This window comes from Tupaia chinensis, unplaced genomic scaffold (assembly GCF_000334495.1).
Source record: "Tupaia chinensis unplaced genomic scaffold, TupChi_1.0 Scaffold000206_1, whole genome shotgun sequence".
Lineage (NCBI taxonomy): Eukaryota > Metazoa > Chordata > Mammalia > Scandentia > Tupaiidae > Tupaia > Tupaia belangeri.
The window spans coordinates 582,234-591,113 of record NW_006159681.1 but is presented as its reverse complement, the minus strand read 5'-3'; positions in this window follow the sequence as shown (position 1 = coordinate 591,113).

The window sequence follows — 8,880 nt, the reverse complement described above, 5'->3', positions numbered from 1 at the left end:
AGCAGGAATCTTCATTTTATCCCTAGAGTCTGGTATGTAGTCATAGGTAAATAAGTATTTGCTCAGCTTCACACTGAAATTCTTGAATGGGCCTTGGGCTTTAGAGCTAGTTCAATATAATAAATATGTTTGGTAATAGGGCCAGAATAAAAATAATACACCTTTAAAAGAATTTAAAAGGAGCCTGAAAAATATAGTAAATGGGTCTATCATCTTATCAATTCCATTCTGTTTAACAAACATTATTGGCAGGCCCTATTATGTGCCTGGTATTGTGCTAGGTACTCTGACTTAGAAAAGGAAAGAGCTACAGATGCCTAATTTTTCTAGGAAAAACAGACATGTGAAGGCTACAATGTGATGGCATATTTAATGGTGATTACAACTATTATATGGAAGCACAAATACAGGACCGACCGATTCACTTGGTCAGGAAAATAGGGTAAACTCATGGCCAAAGTTACAGAGTAGAGAGAATCATTGAACAGGAGTCATCCCATAGAAGACTTGGAACAGGATCCCACTTTAACTGGCATGAGCCAATTTCCAAAAGATTTAAATATGTATGATTTAGTTGGGGAACTGAGAGTGGAGTGATAAAAGCAGAGAGAGAATAAAGTCTCTGTCCTGGTATTGTGAGCATGAGCACGTTAGAGGCAAAGATTGAGGCACTATGGTTGTGTGTTAGAAAGTCAATGGTGGCAGTGGTCTAAGAGCTTGGTGGGGAAGGAGAGGTTGGAGACAGGAAAAGTCACTTATAATCCATATCAGAGCGTGGTTGAGGCAGGCAGGAGGCCTCAATTTGAGCTGTATTATGGGAGAAAGAAAGGATAACTTAGTATGTAATTTGGAGTGTACAAGTGCTTTGAGATAAGAAATTACAATACATTATAGTCATGTCAAAAGCTAGAAAGGTGGTTAACTCAGAACAACTACTTATTTAATGTTTGATGTTTGGTGAATATATTAGTGAATGAACAAGGAAATAAAATAAGAAGAAGAAGCAGAATTATAGAATTATTATATTCATAGCTTGGTCTTGTAAGAAAATGTCCTTAAATGATCCATTTTTTATGAATAACAAAAATGACTTAACTATCTTGCAGATGTGGCAACCCCTCTAAAATACACATTCCTGAAAAGCTCCTAAATAAACAGAACTCAAAAATAATAAGCCCCTTGCCACCTTTTAAAATGACTTCTCAAGATGGTGGCTGGTTACCAACCCTTTGCTCCTTTTTATTTCCTGGTTCTTCTCCCTCCTCAAAACTTTTCCAGGCTTTTTTCATGGAATTGTCCTAAACCTGTGCCTCAATAAATAAGAAAAGGGACCAGCAGTTAGTGTAATGGCTATGTCGCTGGACTCCCTTGCAGTAAACCGTGGTTTGAGTCCCAGATCCGGTGGCTTAAACTCATGCCAGGCACGTGTGCGTGCATGCCCAAGATCCCAAGAGGAGAGTGGAGGAGAAGGGATTGTGGCCTGGCCGTCCCTCCTGGGGGGAGGGGGTGATTTCTTCTTGGTTTCAGTCTCTGTCTCCTCTGTCTTTCTGGTGAGCGCATGTGTCCTATAGCAAAATCTTCCCCTCCCCCAAAAAAATACTTAATAAGAAAATATAAACTTAGGTAACATCCAAAAAGATTGCACACCCCATAGTTCAGCCATTGTGGAACTTGGGGAGGGACTTACACACTAAAAAATAAATAGCATGTAGCCATTCCGGGTGTGCCTGTTCATCAGACACCTGATCTTAAGAGACTATCATTAAAATATTGCCTCCCTGTACTTCTTGTCTCCATATGACATTAGAAGAATAAGTATGTTTCTCACAGTCTGCCTTACCTAGAAGAGTATAAGAAAATCGTAGGTTAATGGAATTGAGAAAACAATGCATTCTATTTGCAATTACTGGATCTGAGATGCTTCTAGAGTACTCAAGAGTACCTTCCAGTTCTCTGTCTGCCTACCTGTGGTTATCAGTCAGGAGCTGAGGGAGGGATGCCAGGACAAGAGATATAAATTTGAGAATTGTTGACCACAAGAACAAAGTCTGGTTTCCAGAGAGTTACTATAGAGCCTGGATTTTCACACTATAGCCTGAGGACCAAATCTAGGTGATCGACTCTAAATCAGGTTTTGTTGTAACACAGCTCTAGTTATTCATTTGGTATCCTTATGGTTTATAAAGCCTGAAACATTTAATATCTGTCCCCTTACACAAAACAGTTGCCAATCCTTGTTATAAAGTATTTACTGTCAGTAAGGAGCAAAGTGCTATAATTATTAGAGGCTTATTTACGTTTTAATTTTTCCTCAGAAGGCATTTCCAGGACCTAAATTGTTTGCCAATGTACATGAAGAATTTTACTTAAAATTTTAAAGTGTCAGTTGTCAAGAACTGTGATGAGTTTGCGATTTCAGCTTACTCATAAGCTATAAAATTAGCCTGCCACAGATTCATGGATGCTGGCAGAAAACACAAGTCCTGAATTGGAGACAAGGAATTTTATTTTAGGGCAGTACAAGCTGCACACTTTTATGCTACTTTGTGCTGGTTTCACTTGCTGCTCAAGATTCATGGCCATGACATAGGTTGCCCAAGTGGACATTGTGTACAGAGCAGGTTAGAATTACAGCTGAAGAGTCTCAGGTTTAGGAATCCCTGAAATAAATGAATGATTTTTTTCTTGTTGTTAAAATGCATCAATTGAAGATTAATCCCCTATGTACTTGTATTAGGAGGTGGGTCTTCTGGCGGTAATTTGATTATGAAGCTGGAAATCTCATGTGTGGAATTGGTATCCTCATAAGAAGGGACAAGAGAACTTGTCCTCTCTTTTTCCTCTGCCATGTGAGAGTACAATGAGACATGGCCTTCTGCAAACGAGGAAGCTATCAGAGAACCTGTAAGCACCTTAAACTTGGAGTCTAGTTTTTAGAATTCTGAGAAATACATTTCTGTTGTTTTAAGCCACTCAGTTAATGGTATTTTTTGTTATAGCTGTCCACATTGGATAAGACTATTGCAACACTTTTTAAAAAATATTTTTCCATTTATTCATAAGACATATGTGTCTGAATGTGAGAACGAAAGACAGAGAGAGAGAGAGAAACACCCTCCACAGAGTCTGGTCATGCCTTGATTTCATTCCTCCAGTACCCAACCGATTGGATCATGGGTGCATGTGCGTACGTGCGTGCATACACACACATACACACACACTCAACCCTGGTGTTTTTCAGGCTGAACTGGCTGGAAATTCAAACCCCAGTTGCATGTGGTGTCCTGTATCTTGAGCGGGGCATTACTGTTTCACCATGGAGCTGTTCACATTCAGTTATAATAGGCTGCATACAATTGTACCCATCCTGGAAAGCAAAGTTACCTGCGCTCTGTCCTGGTGCAAGAAACTATTTCTTTATTTTTAGACTCATTATAGCACAAACATTATTGAAAGATACTTCAGAACAAAACCTATTAATGTCAACGGCTCTGCTTGAAGGACAAGTGTAAACATGAGGGATCCATGGAGAATTGTTTTCTGATGAGAATCAACTAAAGAAGTGTAATTGACTCTCTAAACAAAATGTTTTAGGATGTCAATCACCACATTTTTATCTTTCTCTCAAAGTTGGTGTATTTCCTCTCAGCTGGTTTGCATACGAGGAATACAAGCACTAAGACATTTGAAGGAAGTCTTTTCTTTGATAATTCTTTGTGGGTAGAACTTTCTAGAAGGTTATTAAATGTAAAAATAGATAAGTGGGCATATCACAGAAGAAAAACCCACTGATATGAAAGACGCATTCTTATTTTCTTAAAAAGATGCAAGAAAAGTTCAGCAGTGAGAAAGATGAAAATAGCTCACTGCTTAAAAGTATCGCTGTTCTTGAGTGAGAAACTGTTGATGAAAAAAATCCAGGTGCCTTGGCATTGCAGACACCTTTAAAAAAGCATTTTGGCTAATGTCCAAAGCAACCTGCTGATTATTGCAGTATTTACTTTTATAAGTTCCATTTTCAGCTGTAGATGCGAGAGAAAATACAAGCTGTGACATCACACTATTTTTCTTTATAAAAACATTATTTTTGAAACCTAGAGTTTGACATCTCTAATAATCTTTTATGTTGCTGACAAAGTCTTAATAACAAGTTATGACATTCAGACACTTAATGCCCGTTCAGGGGAGAGTTCCACTTTAGTTGCCATAGCAAATAGAGATGTTGGTATTCACGGCTGTGCTATGGATTTGTCATGCTTTTGATTCTTTTTGTTTTTACTTTTGGCAATGTTTGTTATGTTTCAAGCATTCTACAAGATAAGACTCAATTGTATTTCACTGTGTGTAGGAGACAATAAAAAGGAAAGCATATTAAAATGTCAAATATGTTCATCTGAATCTAATAATTAATTGTGCAGTGCCTACACAAGTAAATAACAAAGCAAAATGAATGCTCCATTTCAGCTGGGAAGAAACAAATAAAGCAATTTACGTAGAAAGCTTATTTGGAGTTATATCTGAGAGTAATGTAAAAGTATACATTCTTCTAAATCTTATCTATCATTGCAACTCGATCATTAGTAAAATGCCTGTCATTTAGTAGACAACCAATATGTACTTTTTAAAATAATGAATAATGAGAGGAATGCTATTGGAGATCTGAGATTCAGGCTCCCAGGAAGAAGGCCATTAAAATAATAGAATTTTGGAGGTGACAGGTGGTGTTGTGGTTAAGGGTGCTGGACTTCAACATGCTGACCACAGTGTGTGTCCCGGATCTGGTATCTTTCTTTCTCACTGTCCTTCTCTCTCTCTCTCTCTCTCTCTCTCTCTCTCTCTGTACCTCTCTGGTCAAATTAAAATAAATTAATTAAATAAATAAAAATATTTGTAGAATTTAATTTGTGGATGTAGTCTTCCTAATCCACATCCATTGGTTTAAATAGCAACAATAAACATATAATTTTTAGATCTGGGAATTGTTTGAATTTTTTTCTCTCTCTAAATATTTCCCAGTAAATAATTAAATGCTTTGTTAAGTGAGATGAAAAAAATTTATACACATGTTTTGTTTACAGTGGTGTATATACAACTCACACTTCTTTAAGTTTGATGTATAATATGATTTACTTGCATTAAAAAAATTACAAATACACACAAAAGCTAATGAAAATGCATCACTCTTCAATTTATGCTGAGACAGACTTGATCTACCTTTATATTTATTTTGAATTCTTTTAATTATCTTGATATGACTTCATTCTTGTTAATACTTTTTTTAAAGTTTTATCTCTTACTGGAGAGAGATAGAGGAAAGGAAAGTGAGAAATCAGACCTCAGGGGAAATGGCCACAACCCCTTTTCCTCCTGGGATTTTGGGACTGCATGCACATGCACCTTGTGTGATTTTCAAGGTGCTAGGTGTGGGACTCAATCTGCTGTTGACCATGTGAGAGTCCAGCACCTTAACCAGCATGCCACCTACTGTCTCAGGAAGAAATTTTTATTTAATCATTTTTTTTTTGTTAGGTTTTGCCACAGGGCATGTGCGTTTGCTGGAGAGAGACAGAGAGAGATAGAGAGAGATGGAAAGTAAGAAATCATCTTCTAGGAGTGGAGTGATCTAGTGTGTTATTCAACACACCATTTGCTGGCCCCAAGAGAGTAGTTTTAAAAAGTGATAATTGGCTTCTTTTAGTAAGTTCTAGGAATGTAAAACTTTATGCTGTATTAGAGAATCTTGATATAGTGATATAATGTCTCTCCAACTTATTTGTATTCCTCAAAATAATAATATAATTTAGAACTAGGATTTGTAACTATGAAGAAATTGTATCCAAGAGTTGAAAAAAAATCAGTACAGTCAGGGATAGACCGTATTGTCTAGTGAATACTGTATTGCACTGGCACAGTTAATCCTTAACTATAATACATAAATAAATGCACAAATAAATAACAAAAATTCACTCCCTGGCAGGAGCTAGGAGGCAGCTTAGAATTTCTGTTTGCCATTATTAAATCATTTGACATGTTAAACATGTAGCTGGGAATGACTTTTCAGAATTGAATCTATGAGCAGATTATAATCAGACCAAATAAATCTAAAAAGTATACGTGTTGACAAATATTTGATAGAATTAATTAAACATTTTACTTTAACTTTAATAAAACAACTGTTATATGAGCGACATGGGTTATTTTTTTTTTTAAGAGAGAGATTTTGCTATTGGGTATGTGCTTTCACCGGAGAGACAGAGAGACAGAAAGTAAGAAATCACTCCCCAGGGGAGATGATCATGCAGCAATCCCTTCTCCTCTCTTCTCCTCTTGGGTTCTTGGGTAGGCATGCACGTGAGCCTGGGGTGAGTTTTAAGCCACCTGGTTCAGGACTCAACCCACAGTTGACTATGTGGAAGTCCAGCAACATAACCATTATGCCATCTGCGGGTCCCTGGGACATGAATCTTGACTTCTTTATTTACACTATAATTATATCATAGGTGTCAAGTCAAAAGTGATGATGTGAGACTTTTATTTTAAGAAAAGCAGCCCACGGTACAACAGAATTGTTAAAAGGAAAAATAAATAAATAAACGATTTAATTTAGTGGAGTTTAACTGAGCAAATCTTAACACAATCAAAATGAGGCAGTTTGCTGGACCAACTTCCAAGCAGTTCTGAGTAGCCTCGTGGTCACATGATATTTCAGTTCCAGTAAAGGAAAGTGATATGGACAGGAATAAGAAAGTGACATACACGCATGAAAGTTAAGGAACAAGGTAAAATATCAATTGGATTGGTTACACTCTGAAGCTTGTCTGCTTCAGCACCATTTAAAAGGCAGGATGGCTGTGACTGACTGAAGCCTAGCTGCTACGATTGGCTGCAACCTAGCAAAAAAAAAAAAAATCAACATTATCCACGGTAAATGAGGTTGCAGTTGCCTAAATCCAAGCTATAATAAATCAATTAAATGGGAAAATAAAATTAAATAATAGATATATTTTATTTATTTGTTTTTAGCAAAAATAACATTAGAGATATGTATACATATAAGAAGCACTTCATAGAATGATTTTGCTACTTACTACATAGCCATGTCAAATCATAGGTGAATTAAAATATGCTATATTTTTGTGTTTTTTTTTTTTTTTTGAGAGAGATTTTCGCTATAGTGCGCGTGCGCTCGCCAGACAGACAGAGAGAGACATAGAGACAGAAAGCGAGAAATCACCCCCCAGGGGGGATGGCCATGCCGCAATCCCTTCTCCTCCATTCTCCTCTCGGGATCATGGGCACGCACGCACACGCGCCCGGCGTGAGTTTTAAGCCACTGGGTCTGGGACGCGCACTGCGGTCGACCACGTGGGAGTCCAGCGACATAGCCATTACGCTAGCTGCTGGTTCCCTATATTTTTGTGTTTTAAATAACAAAAATTTTTACCCTGTACTATCACAATTGCTCATAAAGGCCTATTTCTTGCTCCTTTTGTTGTTGTTTGCATCCTCTTACCCAGAAGAGAATTAAGCATCTTTTTTAAGGTACATGTAGGAACCAAAAATCATTAGGGCTGATGAGATAAGAAACAAAAAAGAATGTACTCATTTGTTGTAGAAGCAAAGTGAACCTATCCCAACAACTCTCTAGGACTGATGGACAATTATCAATAAATTAGTCTACATTGTGCTATTAGAATTTCTAGAAATTCTAATATAAGAGATGCAGGTATTTCAGAGATTACTTAGAAAAGTAAAAGGCATATAATCATATTTATACACTGAGTCTATAGATTATTTTATACTACTTATATTCAGTAAAGCAAGGTTCTGTATTCACTAGACCAACATAAGTATAGAAAATGGTTTCTGGCAAAAGAAGATTACTTTGGGGACCTTGCTGAAGTTTGTAATGGAAATATTAAAGAATTATGTATGTTTTCATGGTGAAACGGAATTCTGATGCTTATGTTACTTACAATAATCCCAAACAAATAAAATTGAAAGCAAATGGGAAGCGTTAGAGAATAATAATAATAAATATGCTCTTATGATATATTGCAATGCCTTCAAAATCTTTATCTCATTTCATTCTCAAATCATCTCCGTCTATTATAATCATTTCTAATTTATACATACAGAAAACAAAGTTTGAGGAGTCTGTGATTTGTTTACTGTTATAAAACTATGAAGTGTTATATCTAAAATTGAGTTTTCTGATTCCAAAATAAATTATCTTACATATGTATGGAGTGGTACTTTCATTGTAAAGGTCCAGACAGTAAATCTCTTAGGTTTTGTGAATCATGTGTTTATATCACAACTAATCTGCAATTGTGTGATGAAATAAAACATACACAATGCACACATGCATACAATTATTTCAACAGTTATGGTGTGCTTGTTTAAGAGAGATAGAGACAGAGAGGAACAGTGAGGAATGAGAAATAACCCCCCCACTCCATGCCCCATGCCCTCCAAGGGGGTGGTCATGGAGTCCTTTCCCTTCTGTTCTCCTAGACTTGGAGCTCGCTCATACACACACCTGATGTGTTTTTAAGTTATAGGTCTGGGATTCAAACCGAACAGTCAGTCATGTGGGATGTACTTGCCTTAACTACCATGCTACCAATTGGCTCTGGGTCAAATTTTTTATGCATTCGTAATATGATAGAGTTAATAAGATCTTTAGACACCTACAGAACAAACAAACTAAATTATGTAAAGCAACAGAAATTAGCTTCCCTTAGTGATCAAGGCTGTAGAAAGTCAAAACCAGAGATGACTAAGGAAGAGTTTGAAAGCTATGTGAAAAAAAATTTTAGCATTATGTGAGAGGGTTCCCTGAGAAGAATATGCACATCTTTGACTTAGAAATGAAAA